This window comes from Bubalus bubalis, chromosome 13 (assembly GCF_019923935.1).
Source record: "Bubalus bubalis isolate 160015118507 breed Murrah chromosome 13, NDDB_SH_1, whole genome shotgun sequence".
Classification (NCBI taxonomy): Eukaryota; Metazoa; Chordata; class Mammalia; order Artiodactyla; family Bovidae; genus Bubalus; species Bubalus bubalis.
Window position 1 is genome coordinate 17,013,830 of NC_059169.1, and position 12,802 is coordinate 17,026,631.

Genomic DNA, 12,802 nt, shown 5'->3' on the forward strand with positions numbered 1-12,802 from the left:
AGAGTCGGGGCATCTGAAGGAGAAAACGCTCTGATGCTTTTGGTTCCTGGGTCGAGTGTGAGCCTGGGTCTCCTGGACAATGGATTTCCCTCAAGAATCCCACCTCTGAGAGGTTCCTGGCTGTCTGGTTCTTGATAGAACAGAAGGTCTACACACCTCACCTGGCTTCTATGAGGGAGGGAGCAACGAGTTTCCAAGGGTAAGCATCATGTTTCAAGGGAACAATGCAGACCACACTTGAATTTAAGAATCAAACAATTTTCTTGGCTAGTCTAGTGCTTCTCCCTTATCTAAGTCTCTAGGAGAATCCTACTGTTATTGGGCATAAGAGGGTTTTATTTCTTCCTGTTTTGTCACCTACACTTTTGAGTCAGATCTCAAAAATGGTCCTTCTGCCAGGAGTTACTTGCACCCATAGAATGAGAAGTTTGATTCAGAATGAGAGGAGAGCTTTATTCCCAATAAAGCGTGAGAGGTAGGAGTTTGGTCTAGAGCATATGCTCTCCCCCAAACCAGCAGGGCTGTTTTATATGATTCCTGTCAGCTGGGAGGGGGTGAGGGTCTCCCAGAAGGGCTCAGCTGTGCTGCTTGAGGCTCCAGATCACAGTGCCGGGTGCGATATATCTGCTCACAGCCCTCAGAGCTAAGGTGTGGCCATTTCGCATCAGGGCGTCTGGTATGAAAGGCTGGGTGCAAGGCCTCTGCAGGAGGCACTCTGTGAACAAGTGAAGCTCAGCTCAGCACAAAGAAAAAGAAAAAAGGTTAGATTATTTGATGAGCAGATTCTGTGCTTTCTACCCAGTAACTGTTGATGGGCTTTGTGGTGACATGACCCTCCTCTGTGCCTGTCCTTCTCCTCGTCCTGAAGGTGCAGGTCCAGCTCCTGCAGCTGCTTCCTGCTTAGTGTGGGGTCGTCAGGCCCTGGAGAGGAATGAGACCTCTTTCACCTCCTGTGGACGTGTCTGGTGCCCCTGGGCCTCAGCCCTAACTGCTCTGTCCCTGAGAGACAGCCGTCTGGAGTTTTCTAGATTCTGAGGATCATGGAGGGGCCCAGGAAAGGACAAACCCAGTGGGGCTCACGTGGCCCCATAACCCTGGCCCCGGATTGTTCCCCAGATCAGGCAGCCTGGTGTCTGCCGCCCAATGTCCACCTACACCTCCTTCAGTGAGGCTACGTGCATCCTCGTGATAACAGCTCCATATGCTGCCCAGTGCACAGACCCCTCCCCAGGCAGTGAATGGGAGATCAGAGGCAACTCGGTCCCCAGGACCACCCCCGGCCAGGGAGGCAGTGGGCTTATGTCACACTAGAAGTCCAGGCGGGTCTCGTTGGGCCATCGCAAGGGTGGCTGTTACTTTTTTCATGGTAAGTGTTGTATGTGGTTCCTTCGGCCAAGGTCTCTAACTGCCCTGAGTGCAACAACTCCTGTAATTAGTCATTTGCTCTTTGGGGACACACTTTTATTGTTTTCTGGAAGAAAGCTTCAGGTCAGAGAGATCTTCACACAAGTAGTCAAGGGGGTCCACTTGCTCCAGGTTGTCTCCTCATAGGTGGGTGCTCAGGGCCCCTTCTCTCAAGTGTGATGTCCCCATGGAGTGACCTCCTGCAGCTTCTGGTTGATGGTAGTTGGCATCACCAGGTAGGGTCTGCTTCTCTCAGGAGTGATTGGTATTGCAGGCTGCTGGTTTTCGGGTTTTTAGATCCACCTGATCCTCTGGCTGGAATGAGTGGAGGGCAGGTGAGCAGGTGCAGCCTCACCTGGTTACCATAGTTTCTCCTACCTGGAGGGCACACTTAAGTTGTTTCATTTCAAAGGGTCTAAAATGTCTCCTCTTTTGGGCTTGGGGAGTGGGTCTGCCACACATGAGCTCAAACACACTTGACTTTATCCCCGGGAGCTAATTACATGCAGAGCAAGGAAATTGGGAATAAGTTAATCAATTTTTTTGAGTCTTCTGACATAGCTTGACTAAGTTCCTTTTAAGGTCTGGTTGGATCTCTCTACTTGAAATGAAATAACTTTATAACCTAACCCACTCCAGTATTCTTGCCTGGGAAATCCTATGGACAGGGGAGCCTGGTGGACTACATGGGGGTCGAAAAAGAGTTGGACATGACTTAAAAACTAAACAACAATTATGGTCGTGAGATAGTTGTGGGGACTGGAGAGAACAGTCTAGGGTCTGACAAATGAAGTCACTAGACTTCCAGCTTCAGCAAGCAGTTTCTTCATCTTTGAAGTAGAACTAATAGGTGAGCATTTTCAGGGCTGGAAAGTATAGGGAAAGTCAAAGAGAACTGTAGATCAGGTGAGGACTAGTTATGTAGGCTGTCGATCTGTAACATGCCACTGTTATTTGTCTAGATTCTGAGCACATGATGAAGGAAATCACAAGGCAGTCTCTCTCTCTCTCCCTATGTTCCCCTTTCCCAATCTAAGAGGGCAGCAAACAGCTAACAGGCACAGTTCCCTACACAGTGCAACATGCCAAAGCCTGTCCCCATGGATAGCATTCATTTATCCTTCAAAGGCATCTGAGCTCCTTTAAACTTCTGTTGCCTTTCTTTAGGTCTTTGTAGGTCTTTATAATCTGGGCTGTTGCTACATGTTGATCTTTCAATTATTAATTTTTAAGTCAGCTTTTGATGACTCAGGGGAGGCCTGGGAGACTGAAGTTTTCCTACAAATAAGAAGCACACAGAGGACATGGACTGGGGAGTAGGGAGGTCTATCCCAGAAGGGTCCTGCTCAGTTATATACTGAAGCCCCAATTCTCGGCTTTGTCTGATTCTTTGCTCATATATACTGGGGAATAATTGGATGGATCTAGCCTCGTTATGCAGAGAAGGCGATGGCACCCCACTTCAGTACTCTTGCCTGGAAAATCCCATGGATGAAGGAACCTGGTAGGCTGCAGTCCATGGGGTCGCTAGGAGTCGGAGACAACTGAGCGACTTCACTTTCACTTTTCGCTCTCATGCATTGGAGAAGGAAATGGCAACCCACTCCGGTGTTCTTGCCTGGAGAATCCCAGGGACGGGGGAGCCTGGTGGGCTGCCGTCTATGGGGTTACACAGAGTTGGGCATGACTGAAGTGACTTAGCAGCAGCAGCCTCGTTATGAGGGGTAATTGCCAAGTTACTGGTTCTAGGGCCACTCTTTTGGCAAGTGTTTCCACTTTGTTGTTTTGCTTTATTATCTCGGTACTCTTTGATGACCCCTACATTGAATCACTCACTGCCACTTTTTCCAGAAGGTGAGCTCTGGCCACAGGTTTGTGTCGCCAAACCCAAGTTCCTGTACCCAAGGCACAGTGATGCTGTAATGTTCAAGTTCGGAGCAGAGAAAGCTTTATTGTGAGGGTCAAGCAGGGAGTACAGGGGCCCTATGCTTGAAAGACCTGAATTCCCAGATGGATTTCAGGGGAAAATTTTTAAAGGCAGAGTAAGGAAGAGAGTCCAGGATCCTAACTGAGAATTATATTTTATTCAGCCAACTTGCTGAGGACTTAAACCCCATAGTTCAGAGATAGCTCTAAGGGACTGCTCCCAAGAGATAAGGGAGGAACCAGGATATATAGGGGATTTTGCAATAAAAACCAGGTAGTCAGAGCATCAAAAAATGGTGCTTAGTCTCTCAGTCATGTCTGACTCTTTGTGACCCCATGGACTGTAGCCCCCCCAGGCTCCTCTGTCCATGGGATTCTCCAGACAAAAATACTGGCGTGGGTTGCCATGCCTTCCTCCAAGGGGTCTTCCCAACCCAGAGATCGAACCCAGGTCTCCCACACTGCAGGCAGTTTCTTACCATCTGAGCCGCCAGGGTAAGCCCAAGAATACACGGGTGGGTAACTTCTCCCTTTCCAGGGGAACTTCCTGACCCAGGAATTGAACCAGAGTCTCCTGCATTGTAGGCAGATTTGTATCTTGTATTGCAGGCAGGTTCTTTACCAGATGAGCTACCAGGGAAGCCCTGTTAGTTAAGGAAAACCAGACATTTGGTGCTAGTAGTAAAGAACATGCTTGCAGTGCAGGATATATGTAAGACTCGGGTTCGATCCCTGGGTTGGGATCCTGCCTGGAAAGAGGGCACGGCAACCCACTCTAGTATACTTGCCTGGAGAATCCCATGGACAGAGTAGCCTGGTGGGCTACACTCCATGGGGTTGAAAAGAGTCAGAGCTAAATCGACTTAGTACGCATACATAGCCATCTCAAGTTAATGAAATTTCTTTTTTTTTTTTTTTTTTTTGGACCGTACTGAAAGTCTTGTGGGATCTTAGTTCCCACCCAGGGGTTGAAGCCGTACCTATGGCAGTGAAAGTGTAGGGGTGGGGTGGCGGGCGGGGGGTCCATTCCAGGAAAGTCCCACAGTGTCCTGCTTGGTTACAGTTGGGGACCTTCTTCGCTCCCTTGTTTGGTCCTGATGAGGACAGAATGCCCAGAGGGCAGACTGTTAATGCCTTTGGCCAGCTTTCTCTGGGTCTTTCCGGAAGCCAGGGGGCGGTTCAGAGCAGCAGAGGCAGACAGACTCTTTGGCTCCCTCTCTGCATCTGGGTGGGTTCCTGGGCTCAGAGCGAGCTCTTCCGTAGAGTTTGCAGCCAGAGGCCGGCCCCGCTTGCTGAGCATTTCGCTTACCCGCCTCCATCAACTGCTTTGGCTCCTGGTCTCACATCTCCCCTGAAGATTCCGCCCGGCTTTCCCTTCCTCCCGTAGCCACGCCCCGGCTTGGCTTCCAGCAGCCGTGGCAGCGCTGGCGTTTAGCCGATGCCCAGAGACGACTCCCGAGAGGCGGTTTAGCTGACCACCTGGCGGGCAGCCGGCGCTCCTCTCCAGGAAGCAAGCGGTTCTCGAGCTCTCGCCGAGCGGACCGGTGAGGTGGCCGGGTCTCCAGCATCCCCGCCGGCGCCTCCAGGAGCAGCGAGTCCCGGTTCCGCGCCAGCCCCAGCTGGCAAGAGCCAGCCGGTGTCCCCGGAGGAGAAGCCCAACCCGCTGCAGGACGCGAACCTCGGCTCGCGCTCGTTTGTCTGGTGAGCGTCCCCCCCGCACCCCCCGGCCCGGGCTGTGACACCCCGCCGCCGGCGCCTTTGGTAGGACAGATGTCGGGGTGAGATCGGCTTCTTGAGGTCTGTGGAGTCTCGAATGGCCTAGACCCCCTCCCCAACCCACCCTTAGTCGGCTTCCCCCAAATCGGTCAGGAATTCTCAGTTCTCAACTAAAGCTGCACCTTTTTTCTCCCCTAAACAAGCAGCTTGTGACAGCTTCCTGTATCCAGTTAGTGCACTGCGCCATTGCCATCTTTCAATAATGTCCCCACCTTACCCCAAATTCCTTAGGTGACAGCTGCGGTCCAACTCCACCACGTCCCCTTGTCCCTGTCCCTGTCCATGACCATGTCTCCCACCCTCCCTTTGTGGCTCTCACTGTATGTCCTGGAACCTAGTTATGGCAAATTTCACGTGATCACACACACAATTTTGTATTTAATGGATAACACTGTTGTTGAACATGTTTCGCTTTTGCCTGGGACACACAGCCAGGACTGTGTCCAGGTGATTCTGGTGGAAGGTTGAGGCTGACTTATGCTTTAAGCAACTCCTTCCACTTGCATTGCTATTTCAGTGTTAACTTTTAACAGTCCTGTATTGTATTAATATTTGACCAGCCCCTTTCTCTGTTGTGAATATTTCACTTCCATCTTCAGGGAATGGGGTCCCTGAAGCCAGTGGGGTCTTCTCTGTATTCCCAGACTTTACAGAAGTGGTGCATGGGCTTGATACAGGTGGGGCTTCCCCGGTGGTACTAGTAGCAAAGAACCCTCCTGCCAATGCAGGAGACGTGGGTTTGATCCCTGGATCAGGAAGATCCCCAGAGTAGGGAATGGCAACCCACTCCAGTATTCTTGGCTGGAGTATCCCATGGACAGAGGAGCCTGGCGGGCTACAATCCATGGAGTTGCAAAGGGTCGGACATGATTGAAACGACTTCACACACACACTCTTAATGCAGGTGGTCCTGCCCAGGAGTCCTATGGTCCTGAAACTTACAGGTCCCTAAGCTGGGAAGAAGCTTACAGGTGGAAAATGGCTTGGAAAGGTGAAACTTTTAACTAAAGTCATCCATCCAGTAGCTGAAACTACTAACTAGGTGGACTTTAATCACACTTGGGTGATAATTAGATCTTTTGTTACTGGACCCTAACCCATTCATCTTTCCAAAATTCTATTTCCTTTTATCACAAGACAGCTTGCAGGATCTCCCAGGGATCTCTCCTTTGCTTTTTTGATCATGGTGATTCCAGTGTGTATAGTTATATTTGTTGGCCCTTAAGGGAAAAGAGGCAAGAAGAAATATGGGTGAGATTAATGTAAAAACAAAGTAGCCAGACATCTCCTTAAGGCAGGGCAAGGAACTCATTTCTGTTTTATTTGTGGATTTTCAATAATGCATGTGTATACAAATGGGAAGGAGAGGATTTCTCATTGATTTTGGTAGACACTCGTTTCCAGTTTTCCTGCTGGAGGGGAAGGAGCTGCTGCTGCTGCTCCTACTGCTAAGTCACTTCAGTCGTGTCCGACTCTGCGCGACCCCATAGACGGCAGCCCACCAGGCTCCCCCATACCTGGGATTCTCCAGGCAAGAACACTGGAGTGGGCTGCCATTTCCTTCTCCAATGCATGAAAGTGAAAAGTGAAAGGGAAGTCGCTCAGTCGTGTCCGACTCTTAGCAACCCCATGGACTGCAGCCTACCAGGCTCCTCCATCCATGGGATTTTCCAGGCAAGAGTACTGGAGTAGGGTGCCTGCTAGTACCTCTCATCTCACACCTGAAGGCACTGAAGCAGAGAGGCTGAGTAAATTGCCCATATCACATAGCTAGTAAGTGGTGGAGTTAGATCTCAAACCAGTCCATCTGTCTCCCCAGCCTGTGTTATCTTGTATGGAAATGTTATACTGAGCTCCTTCTATTGGGACACTTGTTCTTAAGAGCAGGGAGAAGGCGATTCTAAACACACCTTTGGTCTTGTTGGCAGGAGTCTCTCAAGGGAAGTTCTTCAAGTTCTTGCTGTTGGAGATGATGCATGTGAAACATCTCTGTAATCAAGCTTTAGGGTGGTGGTTCTCAGAGTCTGGCTCTCAGACCTGCAGCATCCTCATCACCTGGGAGCTTGTTAGAAACACAGATCCCCCGTTCTCCTTCTAGACCAGTTCTGTAAAGTTAGAAACTCTGGGGATGGTGTTAAACAAGCTCCAGGAGATGCTGATGGACGGTGGAGGCTGGCTTCTGCTTTAAGCTGCTCCTCCCATTGGCATTGTTCCTTCAGTGTTAACTTTCAAAAGGGGTCCAGACTTTAGGAAGTTAGTTATTGCCATCTGTGTGTGAAGTCTGAGGTAGCTTAGTGATTTCCTTGTGTACCTCACTTGCTGAGCTGGGAAAGTGAAGGTGAGTCCAGCTAGGAAGTGCTGCCCAGAGACTCATAGAGAAAAACTGTTTTTTCACCTGTTCTTTGGGTATTTGCAGGGAGAGGGTGATTCTAAACACACCTTTGGTCTTGTTGGCAGGAGTTTTTCAAGGGAAGTTCTTCAAGTTCTTGCTGTTGGAGATGATGCATGTGAAACAGTTGGTGATGGACAGGGAGGCCTGTGTGCTGCAATTCATGGGGTTGCAAAGAGTCGGACATGACTGAGCAACTGAACTGAACTTGGGTATTTGCTTTCTTCCCAAATTTCATCTGCTTTCGAAACTTGTAAACGATGCCAGTAACTAGCTTACTGAGTTTTATACAAATGACCTTGAAACGGAAAGTGGGGTCTTGCTGCTCGCCTCTCAAAAGCCAATAAAGAAGCAAAGTTTGTGGAAAGGACAGTTTGCTTTATTTTGGATGCTGTCACAGGGGTATGGGGGAGGGCAGATGCCAGTCCAAAGTCTCACTCCCTACCCCTGCCCCCCGACAATCAGTGGGCAAGAACTTTTATAGACCAATGGCAGGGGCTCCATGGAAAAACAGCAGTCAGCTCTAATAGTCATCTTGAAATTGGTCACTGGTGGTCTGACTAGTATCATCTTGATTGTTTTAGGTACAGTTAATCTTTGGGTCCAGGGCTGATTTCTTCCCATTTCCTTGAGGCAGTTCTCAAAATTGTGGCAGCTTATATTATAGCTAGGGCTTCCCTGGTGGCTCAGAGGTTAAAGCATCTGTCTGCAATGTGGGAGACCTGGGTTCAATCCCTGGGTTGGGAAGATCCCCTGGAGAAAAAAATGGCAACCCACTACAGTATTCTTGCCTGGAGAATCCCATAGACGGAGGAGCCTGGTAGGCTGCAGTCCAAGGGGTCACAAAGAGTTGGACACGACTGAGTGACTTCACTTACTTACTTATATCATCGCTACAGTCTAGTCATAGTATAGTTAACTTCTTCCACCTGGTGGGGGTTTCAGTATCTACAAGACAGCTCACAGGATATGGTTCCGAATAGGAGGAACTGAAGGAGGAGCTAAGGGTCCTTGAATTTGCTTACTAACTAAACTACTGTTGTTTTGTCCTGTTTGACTGTTTTCCTTTGCTTCTGCATTTTCTCACTTCTCTGATTAAACTTATTCTTTGGCTAAAGTTTTCCTATAGACAAAAGGCCATTGGAGGACCTGGGGGGAAGGCACATAGGGTCCTACTCCATTTCAACCTCATTGAGGTTTCAGTGTTTTCACAGTTCAGTTTGGACTTAAGGTCTAAGAGGAATCATACATTATGGCTAGTGGTGAATATAAATTTTAGAAAAGAATAAATATTTTTCTATTCCTGTAAGAAATTTAAAACTATAGCAGAAGAAAGGAATAAGGATTTCTATTAGCCAAATATACCTGCCAATATTTGGTTGTTTCTTAGTCTTTCCCCTAGAAATCTTTATGCACAACTGCACACAACCACATTCTTTTCTATAAAACCAGACAGTTTTGAATCCTGAATCTTTCTAAATTTTCTGTGGTTTACATTTATGGGCATTAAATAGTCTTTGAAACATGGCACTGTAATTTGTCCACCCTTTCATTTTTCATTTTTGTTTAACACAGTTTATTTCTAATTATGATGTGATGTGTATCCATGGCCATGCTTCTGGTACACTGTTCCTTTATCTGTGTTCCCAGAACTAGGATAACTGGTGAAAGGCCATATTGTTTTCCATAGGGTTTGGAAAACCTTAATAACTGTTTGTGTGCTTATTTCACTGTCAACTCTGAGTTCCTGAATTACATTTTTTTCTCAGTCTAAAGTTGAAAATAATATCAACCAGTTTGAATTTATTTTACTTAGAGAGATGGAACTTTTTGTGTATACTAACCATCTATTTTTGGCATTGCCTTTCCAGTCCTGTGGCCACTGCTGAATTTTCCAAATTTGCTGGCATATTGAGTGCAGCACTTTCACAGCATCGTCTTTTAGGATTTGAAAGAGTTCAACTGGAATTCCATCACCTCCACTAGCTTTGCTCTTAGTGATGCTTCCTAATGTCCATTTGACTTCACATTCAAGGATGTCTGGTTCTAGGTGAGTGATCACACCATCGCGATTATCTCAATCATTAAGATCTTATTTGTATAGTTCTTCTTTGTATCCTTGCCACCTTTTCTTAATATCTTCTGCTTCTGTTAGGTCCATACCATTTCTGTCCTTTATCGAGCCCATCTTTGCATGAAATGTTCCCTTGGTATCTCTACTTTTCTTGAAGAGATCTCTAGTTTTCCCATTCTTTGGTTTCCTCTATTTCTTCACATTGATCGCTGAGGAAGGTTTCTTGTCTCTCCTTGATATTCTTGGGAACTCTGCATTCAACAAAGGTCCATCTAGTCAAAGCTATGGTTTTTCCAGTAGTCATGTATGGATGTGAGAATTGGACTGTAAAGAAAGCTGAGTGCCGAAGAAATGATGTTTCTGAACTGTGGTGTTGGAGAAGACTCTTGAGAGTCCCTTGGACTGCAAGGAGGTTCAACCAGTCCATCCTAAAGGAAATCAGTCCTGAATATTTATTGGAAGTTCAGTTCAGTTCAGTTCAGTCCCTCAGTCATGTCCAACTTTTGTGACCCCATGAATCGCAGCACGCCAGGCCTCCCTGTCCATCACCAACTCCCGGAGTTCACTCAGAGTCACATCCATCAAGTCAGTGATGACATCCAGCCATCTCATCCTCGGTCGTACCCTTCTCCTCCTGCCCCCAATCCCTCCCAGCATCAGAGTCTTTTCCAATGAGTCAACACTTTGCATGAGGTGGCCAAGGTACTGGAGTTTCAGCTTCAGCATCATTCCTTCCAAAGAAATCCCAGGGCTGATCTCCTTCAGAATGGACTGGTTGGATATCCTTGCAGTCCTAGGGACTCTCAAGAGTCTTCTCCAACACCACAGTTTAAAAGCATCAATTCTTCAGTGCTCAGCCTTCTTCACAGTCCAACTCTCACATCTATACATGACCACAGGAAAAACCATAGCCTTGACTAGACGGACCTTTGTTGGCAAAGTGATGTCTCTGCTTTTGAATATGCTATCTAGGTTGGACATAACTTTCCTTCCAAGGAGTAAGCGTCTTAATTTCATGGCTGAAGTCACCATCTGCAGTGATTTTGGAGCCCCCGAAAATAAAGTCTGACACTGTTTCCACTGTTTCCCCATCTATTTCCCATGAAGTGATGGCACTGGATGCCATGATCTTTGCTTTCTGAATGTTGAGCTTTAAGCCAACTTTTTCACTCTCCTCTTTCACTTTCATCAAGAGGCTTTTTAGTTCCTCTTCACTTTCTGCCATAAGGGTGGTGTCATCTGCATATCTGAGGTTATTGAGATTTCTCCCAGCACTCTTGATTCCAGCTTGTGTTTCTTCCAGTCCAGCGTTTCTCATGATGTACTCTGCATATAAGTTAAATAAGCAGGGTGACAATATACGGCCTTGACGTACTCCTTTTCCTATTTGGAACCAGTCTGTTGTTCCATGTCCAGTTCTAACTGTTGCTTCCTGACCTGCATACAGATTTCTCAAGAGGCAGATCAGGTGGTCTGGTATTTCCATCTCTTTAAGAATTTTCCACAGTTTATTGTGATCCACACAGTCAAAGGCTTTGGCATTGTCAATAAAGCAGAAATACATATTTTTCTGGAACTCTCTTGCTTTTTCTTTGATCCAGCAGATGTTGGCAATTTGATCTCTGGTTCCCCTGCCTTTTCTAAAACCGGTTTGAATCCGCCACAGGTATACATGTGTTCCCCATCCTGAACCCTCCTCCCTCCTCCCTCCCCATTCCATCCCTCTGGGTCGTCCCAAGTCATTTTCAAGAAGACAATAAAATGTTTTGCTGTTGTAATTTTCTAAATATAGAAGACTGGAAGAATATGAAATAGAAAAATAAAAGTGTTCTGTTAAGGGAACACACAAGTAAAACCGGTTTGAACATCAGGAAGTTCACGGTTCACGTATTGCTGAAGCCTGGCTTGGAGAATTTTGAGCATTACTTTACTAGCATGTGAAATGAGTGCAATTGTGTGGTAGTTTGAAACTTCAATACTTTGGTCACCTGATGGGAAGAACTGACTCATTGGAAAAGACCCTGATGCTGGGAAGGACTGAAGGCAGGAAGAAGGGGAAGACTGAGGATCAGAGGGTTGGATGGAAATACCGACTCAATGGACATAAGTTTGAGTTAACTCCAGTAGTTGGTGATGGACACAGAGGCCTGGTGTGCTGCAGTCCACATGGGGTCACAAAGAGTCGGACCTGACTGAGCAACTGAACTGAACTTACTATCTATTTGTTGTTTTTGAATTGTCTTTTAATGGCATTTATAGTTTTAAAATAACTTGCAATAGTGTTTATAATACTTTGCCAGATTTTCATTTGTATTGTAATTTAGTTGAGGTTTTACATTATATATCATTAATTATATTGAGCCTCTTTTTCTCCTGTTGCTTTTGTAATATCTTTTTTAAGATCCCAGCATCATCTAAAATTCAGTAAGTGTTTTATTCTTTTACCCTTCTTTTTCTAACAACAAAGGCAGCTAGAATTTCATTTAGTATTCAGTATAAGATAGGCTCGGTTTTTTTTTTTCCCCCAAACTGCCCCCTTTCCCATCAGGGTTTATAGAATAATTATACTCCTCAGTTCTGAACTAAAGTACCCCTCCTTTTTTTCCTAAGCAAGCAGCTTATGAACAGCTTCCTTTATCTAATTAGTGTCCTGCACCTTTGTAGTCTTCCAGTAACATCCCTACCTTTTCCCATATTCCTAAGTGACAGCTACATTGCAACTGCATGGAGCTCCTTCTGACCCGAGTCTATGACCAGGTCTCCCTCCCACTCTCTCTGTGACTTTCTCACTGTGTATCCTGATACCCAGTTGTGACAAACTTCATGTGTATAAAAAGGATGATTTTTTTATATAATGAACGAGGACACTATTCTTGAACATGTTTTGCTTCTGCCTTGGACACACAGCCTGGAGTAGGGTGTGTATTTGGCAAGCCCCTTTCCTTTCTTGGTGGCTCAGATGGTAAAGAAACTTCTTGCAGTGTAGAAGACCTGGGCTTGATCCCTGGGTCAGGAAGATCCCCAGAGAATGAAATGGAACCCACTTCAGTATTCTTGCCTGGAAAATTCATGGACAGAGGAGCCTGGCAGGCTATAGTTCATGGGGTCACAAAGAGTCAGACATGACTGAGCAACTAACAGTTTCTTATTGTGAATATTCTGCTTCCACTCTAGAGGACCACCTTGGGGATGGGGTCCTTGAAACCTCTGGAATCTTTTTTTTTAATTTTATT

General features: G+C 46.6%; 2 long non-coding RNA genes across 5 annotated transcripts in view; both read left to right on the plus strand.

The window, feature by feature from the left end:
* The first annotated feature begins 60 nt into the window (after positions 1-60).
* On the plus strand, positions 61-7,865 carry LOC112578525. 3 transcript variants are annotated; one of them, XR_003102843.2, is made up of 3 exons: positions 61-199; positions 4,688-5,031; positions 7,564-7,865. It is a non-coding gene; the product is annotated as an uncharacterized LOC112578525 (long non-coding RNA). The 3 variants fall into 3 exon arrangements; XR_003102842.2 differs by lacking the exon at positions 61-199 and adding an exon at positions 253-761; XR_006543875.1 differs by lacking the exon at positions 61-199 and adding an exon at positions 2,233-2,254.
* A 1,620-nt stretch (positions 7,866-9,485) lies between these two features.
* The window catches only part of LOC112578528, a 28,598-nt gene continuing 25,281 nt past the window's right edge, over positions 9,486-12,802 (plus strand). For both annotated transcript variants that reach the window (XR_006543878.1, XR_003102847.2), the window contains exon 1: positions 9,486-9,545. This is a non-coding gene — a long non-coding RNA (uncharacterized LOC112578528). The remainder of the gene's footprint in view (positions 9,546-12,802) is intronic.